The sequence below is a fragment of the Cyclopterus lumpus genome, chromosome 3 (assembly GCF_009769545.1).
Source record: "Cyclopterus lumpus isolate fCycLum1 chromosome 3, fCycLum1.pri, whole genome shotgun sequence".
Taxonomy (NCBI): Eukaryota; Metazoa; Chordata; class Actinopteri; order Perciformes; family Cyclopteridae; genus Cyclopterus; species Cyclopterus lumpus.
The window spans coordinates 16,161,790-16,180,733 of record NC_046968.1 but is presented as its reverse complement, the minus strand read 5'-3'; positions in this window follow the sequence as shown (position 1 = coordinate 16,180,733).

Below are 18,944 nucleotides of genomic sequence, written 5' to 3'. Positions count from 1 at the left end.
CCCCGAAATAGCATGTCTGAGACTGGATTACCATCATGTATTTAGTATACATACTCTGTGTAATCAGGGATATTAGTCCTGTACATGTGAACTTGGAATTACATTCCTGTACTATGGGTACAAATGTTAGTTTGAATAATCAATAGCAAAAGACTGGAAACAGCTAACTCTGCTCTGTCGATAACAAAATCATCAAAAGGAATTGTTGTTTCTGCAGATTGAATAAATAAGATAGAACCGTACAATGTTAAGTCTGTGTGCCAAGCTACAATGACCTAACTCTGACTAGAACATTAATAAATGTGCTTCCCAAAATTATGATGATTCCTTTAAATGTAGTCTAAAATGTGCATATGATTCATGCTCTTGCCAATATTTTAGCTATATATCTTATCAGACATAACAGAAGGTTGTTCCCACCACAGTCCACACTAATAATTAATCATTTCCTCCATATACTAGTTTCAGTTAGCCAGCAAAACATGGTGTATATAGATAGTGTGGATAGATACTGTAAGTATTACAGTGAAGGATATGATATCATATGTGTTTCTCTATATTCAACGCAGAGTGCAGATGTGAATGTGTCTGAGAACAGTGAAGTACATTGTAAAGGAGGAGAAACCATTTTCCAAGAGTATGCTACTTTTTGTTCTGATATGCAGTTTATTGAAAATGCCTCTATAGTTTATTTATGTTGAATTTTGAAATGACCACAGGTGTTGTATTGTGGTATGCGGATACTTTTATTTAGAAGCAAGATTAGATTTTTTTCCCACCTGCCGGGAGTGCAGTAGGAAGAGAAGGAAGCACATGCTTGTGTGCATTTGTGCAAACTGAGTCTCTTTTCTGTCACATTTCCAGTGTCTGCAATGTGCTTCTCTTTGTATTGCAACATCTCTTTGTGGTGTCTGATGCTTCCCACAATAAATCATTAGAGACAAGGGTCTCAAACTGAACTGATGTGTGCACCATACGTAACCATGGGCATCTGCCCCATTTCAATACACTGTGTTGTACAGTAGCCACTAAAATGAAGCAACGTCTATTTTGTGAAAAGCAGCCCTTCAAGGAAATCAAGCACAAAAAAACCCTGCAAAGTGAAAGTTTTCCTGATAGATTAAAGTATCACTTTGTCTATTTTTGTTTCCTGATTTGTCTGTATTGCTGACTCCTCAGTCATTTCAAGCCATGTCCCTGTTTGGCTGCAGGCTCAGCACTGACCTTTTAGTTGTTCTTTTCCACGGCATGTATCAGCTTGATTTTAACATGAACAATGGCAAATAGTAAATAAAAGTACCTTCATAAATCCCACTCTTAACAAATTGTTACTTGGGGTTCAGTAAATGTCTTAAAGTCAATGAGTGTAATTATAGGCATCAATCATGTTGTACCCAGTGAGACAAAATATATGCAAATAATCCTGTGGTGGGAAGTTGTGATTTACCATGAACAGGTTGTGTTATGCAAGCGGCAGTGTTGAAGCTGTTGGTGGTGTCTCTGGGGAGATCGCTGGTTTAGAATCCGTGTGGCTGAGATGAGAATAGGCATCCAGAGAGGAACTGGGAGAGACCTGAGGACGCTGTGAGTGGAGACACAGGTGGAAGGGGAGCCCACATCCTGGGACGCAGGGAGAAAGCCACCTAACCACACATTTTGTGTACACACACACACACACACACGCACACACACACACACACACACACACACACAAACACACACACACACACACACTGGTAGCCACTGATCAAGGATCATATCCTCTAATCAGTATCAGTTCATCTCCTTCAAACCAAAGGTCCCTAAAGCCTCACGACTGAGAAGGTCTTCTTTGGGTTTAATAAACGGAATTGTGTCGTATGAATATGAAAACGGTTTAAAATGATATGTTGTAAGGGAACTCTAAATCTTCTATCTTCATATGTATTGAAGACAACAAGAGAGATAGAGAAATGTGCAAAAATCAGAAATTGTTGCAGGAAAGATTTCACATGTAAAAGTGAAGATAAGGAAGTATGAGGATTTAAGGGAAACCTGTCATCAAACTATCAAATATCAACATGTTATTATGCATGTATATTAGCATCAAGCTGCCTTCTCTCAGTACAGTGTAAATACGTTTAAAAAAAACAAGGGCCTTAAGTCAAATCAGTAAACAGATCAATTTAAATTGTAGGAATAACTATTTCTACAACATCTAAAGTGTCCACACAGCCCTGGATCCAAAGCAATTTTGAAGAAGGAGACTGGTACATTGTATCTGAATCAAGGAGTGAGGTGACAGCTGAGAATTGCATCAGTCTCTGTCCTGTTTGCTTTACTCTTTGACAAGAGTGATCCCTGACCGCCTGATCAGTCTCTCGACAGGAAACACAGGAAGGAGCCCAGGAAGATGTTCCAGCACTCAACTTCTCCACTAAAAAGAGGAACAGTCAACACAGAGGTCAGAGGTGGAATAAGATTTAGACAACTTGTAAACTTTAGATTATGGGAGTTAAATATGAATGGGAGGGAATCCACACAGTTTTGATGAGATTGACAATTAGATTTTTTTGTTTCAGTACTTGGGAAGTACAATGTGTGGGGCATTGGCACATAAATAAGCTTGTTTATAGTTTACATCCATACATGTTGTACGTCTGTTTCATATTCAAGAAAAACAAAACTTATCAGTAGAAAAAGAAGGTGACGGGTGTCAAAGTGGAGGGGAAGACCAGGGTGGGGTGACAGTCCCTGGGGAACAAAAGCCAGGGGAGCTCACAGCTCAGTGCTCACTGTGTGTTTGTGTGTGTGTGTGTGCGTGTGTGTGTGTGTGTGTGTGTGTGTGCATGCAAAGCACAAATGTGACGGGATGTGGCCAGAAAGGTGATACTTATGAGGTAACAGAAAGATACCGGAGAAACCGATTTTCTGCCCTCTCATTAGATGTTTTGAATTGACTCCTTTTATGAATGTATGCTAAATATAATTTGAAGAAATTAGCTTTTTAAAATATTTTGTTATTATTTATAAATTATTTAAGGATGGCAACAACTGTTCATATGTCTTTTACACACAACGAAAGCCATTGTACCAAAACAATATAACGGACATTATGTTTTTGTATACTACTTTAATAATTTATTTTGTTGTTTTTGTTTGCATTTTTGTATAATATGTGGTCGATGACATAAAACTCTGTAATTGATTGAGGAACAAGGTCTTTGTGGTTTTGAACCTTGTTTCCAACTATATCGTGAGGCTGTCACATCTATTACACAACCTCTTTCTGAGTAAGTAGCCGCACATTGGCCAGACAACAGGTGCTGCTGGGATGGAGATTATTTAAAGTTGCTCTAAAATGGTTCCAGTACAGCTGAAGGCAACGGTGGGCCAAGCTGTCTGCCGACCACATGCCTTAATAGAGAGTACAGTGACAGTACCCACTTCCTCCTTTGAAATGCCAGAATCCAAACATGACCATCACATGACAGGTGGAATTACCTGCTAATATAATTTACAAAGTGAATGTGTTCAGTTCATTTCATTTAGAAACTGGTAGGTGTACTGTGTCATCCTGGATTTATAGATTGTAAATGATGCACTAATAAACATTTAATCTGACAAAAGTTGGGTTCTTGAAATGGAATCTTAAAGAATTTGTGAAGAGTTTGCATGTTTAAAAGCAGCAACCCGATGAGAGGTTCAAATGTATTTGTATCACAAGATTTGCATGTTACCACTCTCTACCAGAAGATAATAGCCCCGGGGACCATGAAGCATTCTATGGCTACTTCACATCCATAGAGAGCGCACGCGGGAAAGTCCTGCTTATGTAATTTAGGGCAAAAAGTAAAGCTTGTGTCATAAGATTGCAGATAGGGAAACTTATGAAAAAGAGGAAATAGCTTAATATTGCAAAATGAAGTGTTGTTGAAATATGTTTAATTTGTAATATTATTTCTAATTTGCTTTCTTATTGTGTTTTTGCCAAAACATTTTAGCACAGAATGAGAGGTAACATAGCCAAACCACACAAAGCTGCTACAGCGTTATATTGCCATCTAGTGGAAATATCAGGCAAAAAATAATTCACAGACTGCATTTCTTTGCATGCAATTGGATACTTAAGGTAGAGTGTGAAGGTTTGCAATAAATGTGTTTATTAATGTGAACTAAATGCATGTACACATGAACTTATTAATTTAGTTGATGGATGGAAACTGCATTTTGAATATCTATTTTCAACAATATTACATTTTTTTCCCAAAAAAGGCATTTGTGACACTGATAACAGGTGTTAGATATACATGTGTACAACAGTCACTTCCATTCCCTCATTTTCCAAGAAGATTCCTTCAGGTGAAGGAGATCATATCTATCTTTGCGTTTTTTGGGAAAATTGTTTTATTTATTATTTCTGCTTCATTGAAAACTTAGGGAGACCATATACCTGAACACCACAATTAGTCATATTTTCTTGATATTGCCATGCAGAATATGTTGATATTTCAACAATTATAGCTCAGCATAAAGGAAAAGCAAACAGGAAAAACTAGCGAAGGCAAGGGATTGTAGTTAAAAGAGACTGAAGAGTCTCAGTGGAGGTTATTAAGGGAAAGTCATTGGGGAGGTGCACACATTAACTAAAGTTGTTGTCCTGCGGAGGATACTGAAGTCTGATCTTATCTGGAAGTCCTCATGAAACCACTGCACGCCAAGACAGAGACTTCACGATAGGTTTAATATTCAAGTTTATTTTACTGTAAAGATATTTGAAGATGGAATCAACTGTGTTTCTAATAGTTACTGAAATTCAGTTGGTATTTTCCCCCCAGAAAGTGCATTTATATAAATTTGGGAATGAATAGCTTTCATACCAGGAATTGTTAAGTGAGGTTTTAACAGCCGGAGACTGCTCAACATCTATTTAATGTGTTTTCCTGTCTTTTTCCCGTTAACTTTAGTTTAATAAATGAGCCTGACAAGCATGTGGTGGGGAAGCCCTGGACAGCTCCAGAAATGTCTGAAGTGTTTATGTGGCTTGTTTAGAAACTCTTTTTTTATTACAAAGTCACTCATGACAAGAAAAAAGTTCTCTTTCCTTCTCTCTCTGTGACAAGCTCTCACGCACACACACATGCACACGCACACACACACGGACACACACAAACACACACACACATTTTCAAGACTTTCCACATTGAGCCGAATGACAATCTCTACCTCATCTACACCCAATTACTCACTGACCCTAATTGAATACTTGGCAGAGAGTGCGAGTGGTGATGGCATGCACTGAGCTCAGGAATCATCAGTCTTGGTCATTCGCCCCATTAGGTAGCTCCAGTGACCTATGATGTCATTATGTAGTAAAGTAGGGGAGCCTAATGTACGAAGACGCAGCTCACACATTTTATTTGATCACACTGATTTTAGAGCCAAGCACTGGCTCCAAAGTACTGGCTCCAAGCACTGGCTCCACCTTGTCCACATGTCCACTTCATGTGAGAAATTTGGTAAAAGTTGTTTTTTCAATGTTATTTTGGGCACGAAATTGAAAGAGTTCCTTCAAAGTTTGGGGATGTGAGAGTAGGTTTATCCTTTGGTGGTTTATACAAGCATGTTTCCATGAGACCAGAGGTTTTTTTTTGTGTCTCACGTGGACGTGGTTGCAAAACACTGTGTGAACTCTCAGATCAAGATGGTTGACCTTGAAACTTAAACAAGGGTTCAAAAAGCTAACCAAGTACATTTTAGGCCTTTTTCCAGCTCACATTAACGTTCACACTCAACATTGGGTCATTAGTGTTTCATCCTGTCGTCATATCCTCTGATGACAAAGAATGTGTATTGTTAATAAAACAAGCTGTATTTTTGGTTGAACCATATACAGCCTTAATCCTCGGCCCAGTACAATTCTGTAGAGTTTGAAGAGGGGACAGCTGCGGCTGAAGATTTACTCCACTTCTCCTTAAAGCTCAGCCAACGCAGCAGAGCTCTCAGCCTCTTCATCGCATCCTGGATCCAGGAGAAAATGAGTCCGGAGTAGAGAGGACCTGGTCTGCCTACAGCCTCTCCCAGGGGGTGAATTACGATTTCCCGAGTAAATATGAACCCAGGGGAAACAGCTTGAATGGTCATCCATCAGCCTGGGTGTCTGCATCCTCCTGAACAATGTGTGACCCTTGGGCGCAAAGAAGGTCAGAGGAGGGGTGACTTCCACCTTCATGCATATACATATCACACACACACACACACACACACACACACACACACACACACACACACACACACTAAAAACTGTGAAACCTTGTAATGTGAAAAAATGTTTCTACAATTTTTTTATCTGGAAATATATTTTAGCACGGTGTATTACAGTGTTGTTTAATATAGTGCTAGGTTTGTGCCACAGAGAGATTCTCAGACACCAAAAAATGGTCACCAATTTTGATTCAATTAAATTCTTTCTTTGTTTCATCATTTATTCTTTATTATGTGGTTTTGTGGCCACATTTTTCTTCTTTAGTCTTTGTTGAGGTTTGTATTTGAAAAAAATATATATTTTGATGGCTTTTCATTACAGTATATTTTCTCTTGAGGTTGCAATTGTGTGTTGAACACAGCATACCTCTCTCAAGCTCTGTCTAATCTTGCAAAATTCACAAAAATGAAAAGGAATAAAACCTTTTGCCTGTGATTAAGTGGTCTGTTTCAAGTAACAAAAGACTTAACCAATGCCACCATGATGTGTACTGTGGGCAAAGATTGCACCATTGCTGAAGCAAAGAATGCTAGCAAACATACAATAATGCTTGACTTTAACATACAATAATGCTTGACTTTAATATATACTGGAAGATGATTCGATTTTTTGAGGGCCTGCTGACGACCCTAAACTGACGGTCATTGAGCTGGTCAGGGGGAAGGTTTATGGCGCTGTGTAGACCAAGTGGCAGTGTGTGGCGGGATGGGATCTATCTGTATCTCTGTCTGGGATCCTGACAGCTCTGGCTTTAGTCTGCACCCAGACCTCCTACATGCACGTCTCACTGTTTACTGCCCCCGTCTCATGAGCATGAGACGGCGGGGGGGGGGGGGGGGGGGGGGGATGACACATCTATCATTTCAGCAGGACCACACACACCTGTGTGACATACACAAATACAAATACTCACACACACACATACTCTAAGTAAAATCTCAAAATCTCTTGTTAACAACTTTAACCTAAAAAAAAGTCATCATCTTAAACTAGAAGTGTACATAATTCATATCATGACCTATTTTCTATATCTAATTTTTAAACCGAATGTTAAAGCTTGACTAACGCTTGAAGAAATGTCCTCATCTTGGAAATATATTTCCACATTACACGTCCAAAGAGTTTTAGATGTTCAAACGTGAGGATATATTTAGAGTATTGGTTCTCACAAAAACACGAGCACACACGCATACCATCTCAACCAACTCACTCCCTACTCTTTTTCTGACCTCTCCCTGCGTCATCGTGCTCCCCCAGTCGATGTGTTGTAGGGAGACAGATTGTTGCTCATTCCACACGCAATTTCCTGTAATAAAAGCAGTTTGAGATGATGAGTTCTGAGCGTGCTGATGCCAGCTGGTGATACCTGGACACCGGGGACTTCTGCCCACGTCTTACCCCAGAAAATGTTGCCCACACACTGTTGTCAATGCACACTTATAGGGTCTTTGACAGCCGATTGTGGCTTATATTATATTTGTGTGCAAATCTTTTGTGTATATGGTGTCAACAGAGCTAATTTGTATGTGTGTTCATTGGTGGCATTTGTGTTTATGTATGCATGAGGATTTATCTGTTTGTATGTGAGTGGGTACTCAATTAATTGTTATGGTCTGCCTAAAAAAACAGAAAGAACCCTCCGCCCCCATAACTCCTCCACCTTCTTCCTTGCTCTGTACATCCATCATTAGTCAGACTGACTGCAGCTCCAGGCCCATATGCTTACCCTACCTCTAACCCTTAAACTCAATCTGCCTTCTACTCTCACCTTTCCCACATTAACAGACTTCCTGGAAGCACCAGAGTTGCACGTTTCTAGCCTCCTCTCTCTTTCTCTCTCTCTTTCTCAGGAAATTACTTCTATCTCTGGCTGCATGCATACTTACGTGGTGTTTTTTCTTTTTTCTTCTTGCACTCTCTATCCCTCTGCTAACCCCTCTACACCGTGAGAGCATCCATCTGTTTGGTTTGGGAGTAGTGCTCCTCTGGATTATTTCCACCTCTTATACATTGCAAGTGTGTGAGATATTGGAGGGAAAATGACTTTACTTGGAATAAAAAGTGTTTTGTTCCTTGGTGTAGGACTGTAGGCAATTGCATTTCAGAGGTTATTTTGTTAGAGGGTTGGTTAGACACAAAAAACATCACCTCTCACTACACTCTAATACTATTTAGCTAGGCAGCAACATGGAGATAGTTCTACTTTCATTTAGTTTTGAGATATGGTTTCCTGTAATATTGCCAATTGCTCATGTCAGCATAATAGAATGTTCTGTTGAATGATTATGTATTATAGACAGTAAGTATGGGACAATGTTTCAAAATTGTATTTACTCCATTGTGTTGTGGTGGAGGAAAAATATTAGATATAAATATCTCAAACCAAACATTCAGCATGGTATAAGCATAATATGTAAAAAAAATAATAATATGACAATATCATTCTCTCTCCTTGTGTGCATATGTGTGTGTGAGAGAGAATTCTTTGTGTTTTCTTCTTTTGGTCTCGGAAAGATTACCAGAGCCAGCAGATTGCTGTCTTACATGAGCATTAGCACCAGGTCACACAGACAGGATGTTGATAACATCTTGCAGAACTCCACCTCTCTCCCCATCCCTCTCTTTCTTTCAGTCTTCCTCCACCTTTGCATGTGCATGTGAGATAAAAGAAGTTTTTATTATAAAACAAACAAAAACAAAGACGAGAATATTCTTACATACAGGCCCTAAAAAAATATATGTATAATATGTATTTATGTGACATTGATTTGAATATGTATTGACGTGTCATTCATTTCTGATCCGACACTTGGTTCTTGTGAGGACGTGTTAGGAAATCTCACGGTTGGTTAAGATGTTAAAGTTTCAGTCTGACTCTTTACACGTATACTCCCATGTCATCCAAATGACGACTTATCATTAGTCAGATACCGACCCGCAGAAGACTGCTAGTGGAGCATAGAGAAATAAGGACATATCATTCACTTCTTTCCACCATCATTTCATTTGATCATATTCTAGACATCTTGTAAATAATGTTTTATGAATTTCCCTGCCAAAAAATCTGCCTGACATATTTCCTGTCTCTTGAAACGTTGGCGTCTGCTTTAATTAAAAATGTTTTTTTTTAATAAATGCTTTTTTAAAAAAAATGTTCTACTGAGTTACTGGGAAAAAGTAACTACAGAATTTGTCATCCTCATCTTCAGTTTGCATCATAAACTTATTTTCCCTTGTTAAATGATTTGTTGTTTTACATTTCATTCTGACACACAGCAAGAATCTACTCGTGGATGGAGCCAGTAGAGTCCAAGTCAAAGATAATACATTGTGTTATTTAACAGCTCTCAGCAGCGTTGTATAAATGAGTCCTCCATGCTCTGACATTAGATCGAGTATGAGGGTTATGCTGTGTTTACTCGCACGTCTCCCGTGGGCTGGCAGCTGTCCAGCGGACTCAGGACTGCTCAAGCCCCTTGTCGGGTCCGTCATGTAGGCAGGATCTTCTGGGCCTGATTACAATACTGTCACAGAATGACATATTAAGACTCTAAGGAGCTCTATCTTTAGCTCTGTGTAAGGCCTCCACTGCTCCAGCCTCCACTTGGCTCTTACGGAAAGAACAGAGGGACAAAGAGGAAGGGAAAATGGAGTAGCAGATGAACTGAAAATAAGTCACGACAAGAAAGCCACCTTTGTTGTGGCAAATGATGTCCTTTTACCAAAACAAGTTATTGGAGCGAGAGGATACAAGGATAGCAGAAGAAAGTCACTAAAATTGCAGAATAAAACCTGCGACCGTCAATAGTGAATAATGACAGAGTATGTCTACAGTGAGAGTTTCTTTGCTTCACTCCCTGACACAGTTGTCTTGCTGTCAGTGAAGAAGACAAAGATGCATTTACCCAGGCCTCCCTCTGTCTGTCCACCTCCCCTCTCAGGCCACTGTTGGTTTAACCCTGGTGGGCAGCAGGCAGGCCTGACAGCACCCAGACACTGTCATGTGATTTATGGCGTGCTCTGAGAGTGGAGAGGAGATGACCACTCAGATTTGACCCCTGCCGCCTTATCAGCCACTCATCAAAAAAGTAGACAACACTCAGACTTATCGTCATGTTCAGATCTGAACCCTGAGCCATGGCAGCACTGAACGCAGTTAGTTATAGTAGGTGGGTTAGGTGGTAGCAGTAGCAGAGATATTAGATGGTAGAAGTAGATATAAAGATATAGTATATAACTGCAATCAATATCTCCTCATGTTTGTGGTTTTTAAAGTTAGACATCAACTTTCAGATACTTGCACATATTCGTAAATATAGTTTAAAAATGCTGCTGAAATAAAGAGTTTAGTAAGTATAGCATGTTAGCATATTCATTAATAGTATATCTGTCATTTGTTTCATCAAGATAACCCATGATCAGTGTTTCCTCTTAGTGCGGTAGCCGAATAATAATTTATCATACTAGCCATAGACATTTCGCCATTTGGCCTAGGTTTGGTCAATTGACTGTTTAAGTATGTTTTTTGGTGACGATGCAGGTTTTTCTTCTCTGCAGTGCAGCCTGTATCCTGTAGGGGGAGTCCTGCACAATGCTATAAAACCAAAGGATTTTTCCTAATCACCCAACTTGAGGAGACGTCATCAGCAATGAAACACTGGTCCTGAAATAAAATAAGGAAATACTTCTTCAGATATTAATATTTAAATACAAGATAACTTATTTTGTAAACCTGTCAAAAAAAATAGAATTCTGCTTTATGATGTGAAATCCCTCTTAATATAACCATAGTGGATATATGTATACCTGGGGTTTTCTTTTCCAACCCAAAGAAAAAGAAACATTTTTCCACCGAGTTCACCACAGAACATCTTTAAAAACAAGCATTGGGCTGAGTTTAAGGTGATGTAAACACAGATCTATTTCTGTGGCTATGACACACCGTGGTTTCTCTGGAAAGCGAGCAGCAGCCCAACATTACAACAAAGGAGGCCACACAGACAGTTGTGGTGAGAGCATCTCTCTGGACCCAGAAATGCACAGACAGATGGATAAAGAGATGAAGGGATAGACCATCGTAGCCAAGTGCAATGAATGAATGGAAATACTATCGGATGTGTCCGAAGCTCCAAAAGATATACTGCATGCTTATTTACAGGCGTTACCACAAGTGGACGTGGAAATTAGCTAAATTGTATACTCTTTGTATCACAATACTTTATCCGTTGTGAGGTCGGCAGTGCACATTGGCAATGTCGGTTTAAGTACAACGTTTAATCTGAGTAGCCGTAAAGAGGAAAAATAGAGGATATATAATAAGGAAGAATTTCATTTTACGTTAGTTCTAGGCTTTCCAAAAATCACTTCCATGGTAGAAAATAAAAAATTGGGAACAAAATAATTTAGAGGGCTGGAGAGGAAGAAATGAGCCAGATCACTGTGGTAAAAAGTCACCCTGACACAGAGACACTGACCAGACAAAGAGCTAACACTCGTAAACTTTTCTGCAATCTGGCACACACTGACACACGCGCTCCGGCCGCGATCAGTAAATACGGGTATATTAATGTGCTTATGAACACTAACTCAAGGAGGGAATTTAATCTGTGGGTGTATCTGTCTGTGTGTGTGGGAACTTGATAATCAGTAGTGGGGCTTTTCTGGCCACCACTGTGCAAGGATCGATCAGACGGCAGACAGTTCAGGGCAGACGTCACCCACACACTCCTCCTTTCAGTGAGCACTGGCCCACCCAATTGACTTCATCCATCAATGGATTAGGTGCCAAAACTGCCTTTCCTAATCCAAAAACGTCCCTCCCACTCCAAACACACAAACATATCACAACAGATCTTGCTAGCTCCTGCTGCCGGCCACGCTGTGCTAAATCTTCAAAAAGCAAAGGTGAATAGAGGTTATGCTGGATGGTAGGCCAAGGAACGTATCAGTGTCCCTCTGACTGTACCACACACTATCACACATGTGCATAGGAGATACATGTAACCATTAAGAGCTCATCTGATCTTTCTAACACAATCATGCACCAAGGTAGATTTTGTTCATGTCAGTCAGCTGGCCAAGCAAGGTTGCTTAATGACCACACACGCACACAAATCCACACTGAGAAGTGGAACAACATACGCACGCTTCATCACCTATGTGTGTGGGAGGTGGAAGATATTGAGCAGATGATGTGCGCAATGCGGGTGCATTTTTTGTCCGATACATGACGTGTGTTATTTTGTGATTCACAAAGGTCACAAGCCAATGCGTTGTTCGGTTTAATGTCTGCTGTGTTTTTAGATTATCCAGTTTCAGCTGAGTCAAGACTGGGGCACATGCCTGGTCAGTGTGTGAGGCACAGGAGAAGGCTTTTTTATTTTTTCATGGGGGAGTACACCAGAGACATAGATCATTGGAAGACAACTATCAGGGCAGGTCAGCCACTCAGTGGAGGCTCAGAAAGATTGAGGGTTGATAGGGTTGGGGGCGTTTTCTGGCTGTTATATCAATATATCATGTATTTCTCAGATATTGTGTACTTCCAGTACTATTCTATTGTCAGACCACCAGTTTAAGGTATGGCATTTGCAGAAAGGGGGAAATGTTTCTAGCTCACTGCAGAAGCATGAAGACAATGAATAACTAGACACAAACGCACCATCAGATTTACAAACAGATAGCAACAGCCACTTTTCAGAGACGTTAACAGTGACAGCATCATTAAACACTGACGTCATCCTCCGGTGCCCGGAGTGAAATAACTTCACCATGACACCATTTAGGAGCAACGCACGCACAACAAAAAAAAGAAGTCAGTCTGCACCGTGGAAACAAAAAAGTGTCATGGAGTGAAAGCATTCGCTGATACAGATGATAATAAAATTATTGGACACAAGGCCTCCTGTCATGAGGAGTTGGCACGGTACATTATCAGACTGCCTGGGTTAAAGCAATGGAAGACATGTCTACTCTTCTTCCCTCCTTCATGTCACCCTTCCAGTGTTCAGGCCCACCACCTTCTGGTTTATTTCCACCCTGTCCAGGTCCAAGTTTGACGCACATGTAAAATGGCTAGGAACATAATTGCTGCTTTTTATTGCAGCGGTGTCATCGCAACACTAAAGAAACCTCACTAAGTTACTATTTGGGTCTCCTGCCTGGGCCCACATATTGTGCAGCAGCAGAGCCAGCGTGGACAAGAAACCAATGCAGAGACCACAGACAGCTGTACCCTGGTGTGTCTATGTGGCAAAGCAGGAGGGAAAATGGCCAGGGAAAGGTCTTCTATGTTTTGGGATGAAGAGGGGTGCTCTTGTCTTAATAAAACAAACATTACTGTAATGTCATTGTTACACAAGATATTTTGCACAAGTACCATAACATTCAATGGCCATAATTGGAATTGAGTTTTATTCTTTACTACTTATTCAGCAGCTGAACTTTCTTCAGTTTTTGTGTTTAGTCACATTAAACAAAATAAAGCTGGTGTATGGTATTTACTAAACCTATAGAATTAATGAACAGCATGCTTCACAGCGTTTCTAAAAAAGAAGAGATTTTTTTTATTATCCATTTTGAGATTTAAAATAATTGAAAGTACCTTAGTACAGTTATTTAGTTTTCAAAATTGCACTTGGGGTACTTTGTTCACAAATGTAGTTTTCATGCACCATATTTACTGCTATTGCTATTTCTGTAATATGCTAAGTTTACATTTAACTCACATATACCGGTACTTAAAAGTATAAGTATATAAGTGTACAGTCCAAATAATTTGACCCAAAAAAATGTAATCGAGACAAACAGTTCAATAATGTCTATTTTTCTCATCCATACTGCATATCTGAGCCAACAGGCCAGCAGCCAGCCCTCTTTTCTCTTAAAAGAGCCTATTCATTTATCAGCCATGTTGTTATTGCGCAAAAAGGATTAGCAGTTCAGATAATGCAATTCATAAGCACAAATAATAACAATATAATATAATTATGCCAGATTGTGTTGATGTGTGTGTTGATTTGTGCTTGTATTTGCATGCTGGCATGTGTGTTTGTGGCTTTGATGTACATGTGTGTGTGTCTGTGTGTGTGTGTGTGTGTGTGTGTGTGTGTGTGTGTGTGTGTGTGTGTGTGTGTTAAACTGCCACTGCTCGCCTGCCTGTATTTCCCCTACAGGGATACTGATAGTCCTTCAGATAAGCCCCATCTCCATTTACAATTACAGCTCCTGAGATTGAGTCTTTTTTCTCTAATAAGTAAATTACCACTAATACCTTCTGTGCTGTACTTGGCTGCTCTCAGCCTACTAAGGCCCTCATGGAAACCAGATGTTACGCCAGCCTGCCAGCACATGCATACACCGTCTAATGTATGCTGGGGCAACACACAACCAGCACTCAGAGATAAATATATTCACATGCATGCACATGTGCTCAATGAATATGATAAGTAGTCGGTCATCTTTTTTCATTCGCTCTTTCAATTAAACCCTTAACCTTTCCATCAACATCTCCAATTTTATACACTTTCTTCCTCTCAACACCACTTTCCTCGTCTCCTACCTCTCTTTATTTTCCCCTCTGTCATCATCACTGGTGTCCTTTTATCAACATGGCCAGCTCTATTCCCACTGGACTCATTTTTCTCACACAATAACAAACGCATATTTTGTATTGAGGTTAGGGCCAAATCCAATTGCCTAATGAACGTATCAATCGATCTTGAGGTGTAGCGCCGCTTCTTGGAGATCAATAGCTCCACCTGGAAGACTTATTTATCCACACTGCTTGTTTGACATTCCTCAAGAGCTGTGTATCAATAATGTAAACACGGGGAGGCTGTTAACTATTGCTAATGATATATCTTCAGTTTACAGATGTATCCATCATTGGTTGGTGATAACTTCTGGTTTTGGACAGTGGAAAGAGAGGGTTAGAATCGATACCATATGTGGTGCTTGAACTTTGATGAGTACATGTGTGCATGTGTGGTTGGTTGCAGAAAAATTGTCTGTTTGTGTGTATAATGTGTGTGTACGTGTGCACGTGCGTGTCAGTATGGCGGTGGTTGGGGAAAGGAGGAGGGTTAGTGGATGCTCACGCTCACTGATGGTCCTTCATGAGTGCTGCGCAACGTGTGCATATGAACATGCTGTTTCATACCATGTGGCTTCCAAAAATACAGAGGTATGGGCCCCCCCCCCACCCCACCCCCACCACCACTACCCTACACACACACACACACACACACACACACACACACACACACACACTCATCACAAGCAGAGTGAGAAAGCACAGGCTGACCCTCCATGTATGCTGTTGTCTGTGACCCTTACCTTTCTGTGGGTTTTACAGGCAGCTTCACACCGCCGTGTCACGCATCGCCACACTGAAAGCCCTCGAACACAGACTCTTTGTACAGCCACAGCAGTGCGTGGGAAGGACCACACCGTGTTCATCTGTGTGTATGTGTGTGTCTCTGTGTGTGTGTGTCTGTGTGTGTGTGTACATCTCAATCTTCACATTTGATCATTCCAGTGCATTACAAATCCAATAATTATGAATGGCCGATATTGAATCACATTCTTTTTTAAATATTTGCTACAGGCAACCTAACCAAGATTAAAATGTTTCTTAGAACATTTATGAACACCCATTATATCCTCAACCTTCTCAACGTCTTTGCCATTTTTCTGCTTGGAGTTACCCATGTTGTTGTCATCAAAAGCACACTTTTGAGTTATAGTTGTATAGTTCAGTTATGCCTAAGCATGAGGGTGTTAATCCCAAGGAACTATAGTTAAAGGTTTACAATCAAATAGTTTTAAACATTATAAACGTCTCAGTTCTCTCTGATGGACAAACTATAGTATTGTGATGTTGTTTCTAAATTACCCCAAACATATCTTGTCAGTCTGAGGTGCAATTTCATGGCCGAATTAATCAGTTGGGCCTTAATTTTCACATTGGGTTATGGTTACTCTAATAAAGTTAAAGACCTAATACTTTTCCCACCACTGGACATTTTCTCTTAGGAACATCAACTTTCTAATCTGAACATTTTCTGTCTCCCCATTGTACTTTTCTGTTTTACATGTATGTTGGTGTGTTTTTAGTGTATATGTGTGTCTCATAAGTATGTGTCTGTTTGTGTGCATGTGTAGGTGTGTGTATATGCATCTTTAGTGGAGGACAGTGGTCCATTGGAACAGTGCACGGCAAATGAGGCCCATCTGGAAACCATTGGCATAGGCTGAAGCCCTGAAGCTAAAAGAGCTTCTGCCCTCCTTATAATCCTTTCACAGGGCAAAGCCTCTCTCTCTCTCTATTTATCTTTCTCTCTCTGTCTTTTTTTCCATTTGTCTCTCTGCCTCTCAGAGCTGCAAACTTTCAGAGGTACACATGCAAGCATACACAGAGTGACCAACATGACACACACACACACACACACACACACACACACACACACACAAACTAACATGTCTGTTATTGGCAGCATCTCTTCCATTCTGACCCCAGAGGGAAGTGGTGGACTGGGCTGGAGATCCCTATCATCACGGCCCCAGAGACACTGAGCTGATTGTGTATGTGTGTTTATGTGCTTATGTCTGTGAAGGTGCTTGTGTGTGTGTGTGTGTGTGCGTGTGTGTGTGTGTGTGTGTGTGTGTGTGTGTGTGTGTGTGTGTGTGTGTGTGTGTGTGTGTGTAAGTGATCGTTGGGGGTGGGGGGTGGATATAGAAGAGCCTTGAGGCCACAGGAAATCCACAGAGACAGACAGACTGAGAGAGTGAAGCCTGTCAGAGTGAGGAGACTGAGAGAGAGATCGGGAAAAACAGGACCAAGGGAACAAGAGGTAATTTAATCTCAGGTCCATCCATCATCAGTGCACGAAAAGTGATAGTCACTATCAAAGGCTCTGATATACTAGTGTAGCTGTCAATCTTCTCTAAAACTATATCAACAGATAGCTTCTTGAAGTCGTTGGAGAGCAGATCTTTCAGCAAGGACAATGGAAATGAACCTCTGTTGGCCATGATGGGTTGAACTGACCAGCTTCTGTCATGCATTTCCCTCCTTTAAATAGTTCTTCTTCTTTGAGTCACTTTCCTGTTCCAATGTTGCTCATGTGAACGTGGATTCAGGTGGCCGCAGTCCAACAGAGGCTGTCTCTTATGACTCAGGGCCTTCTGCTTCACTCCACTCTGACCTGGCTTTGGTTGTCCAACTATTTAAATCTATTGAAACTTTATTAGCCGAAACGGTCGACCCAAGTATGTTTCCCCTTGTGAAAGAGTTGCTTTGTAGAGGGGAGCAGACAGGCCCATCCACAGCCCCTCAGCGCGTCTCGGTGGGACACTGTTTTCCCCTCTCCGTGTAGTTTTTTTTCTTGATTTTAGCATATTATGATTTCATTCAGGCTGCTCCTGCGGCCTTTAACAGTTCACTTCCACTCGCAGCGTAGAACCTTCATGGCCGTGTGCTCTCATTTCACGAGACCACCCACGCACACACATTCATCTGTTGTCTCATTTGCTCCTTTCCTCTGCCTCTTTTATTTGAATGCAAACACACCTATGGATGCATTGGACAGTGCACTATCCAGACAGAACAATCATCATTCTTGCATTTATCCTCCATAATAGAAAGAAATCATATCGGGGGGAAAAGGGAAAATCTGTAAAAAGAAAATGGAAGGACTGTGTCTAAAATACTTCCCGGTGTGCTCTTCCTTGCAAATCTAGCAGTGGATATGTGTCCTGTCTCTGTATTTGATTACTGTGACTGGGCTGAGTCTGAGGACTCAATCCCACTGAAATTAATTTGGTTCCTAATCCCTTGGTGTCTTATCCATTTAAATGTCTGGCCGTTTCATCTATATCCCTCTCGGCCACAGGCCTGGACCAGGATTACCTCGGGGCCTGAACAGATACAAGCATTAGCTGTGGAATGGCCACCAGTTGTCTAATGGATAAAAGTCAGTTCACCCAAATCAAGCGGACACAAATATTACTAGTTCTCCTCAATGGTTTCTTAAAATGCAGATACATTGCTGAGTTTTTTCAGATGTAATTTTATGACCATTTTCACCATAAATTAAATCCACCATCAACCTCAATTTAAAAATAATGTAAACTCTTCTATTTTAGATGATATGATGGAAGAATGTTGCAACAAACCAAGCAATATTATATTTATTGTGGGAAATTATATCTATCCATCTTTTTTAATTATCTTATTTCACAGTGTACATTATTATAGTAGGCAATAGTGATTTAAAAGAAATACATTTTTGGCAAAAATTAATTTTGATTTGTATTACTTTTGCCTGGTCACACATTCCACAGATTAAAAATCAATGTGATATTTTTGTTGGCGAATGAATATCTGGTTATATTATGTTTTATTGTTAAGATACATTACAAATGGAGAATAATGAGAGAAGGTTTTGTGTTTATGGGAAGAACAACGTTTTGTGGATACTGCGCTACCTTACTTCCTTAATCAATAGCTTGTTCAGACAAAAGCACATAGTTTGTTCAAACACACACACACACACACACACACACACACTCAGCCACCCACCGTGGGTTTTAGAGCCATGGAGGATATCAGATAGATGGCAGATCTTCTAAAGCTCTAAAACTGAGCTTTCAAATTACCATCACCTCCTCCAGCCTCTCTGACATGCAGGCTCTCATG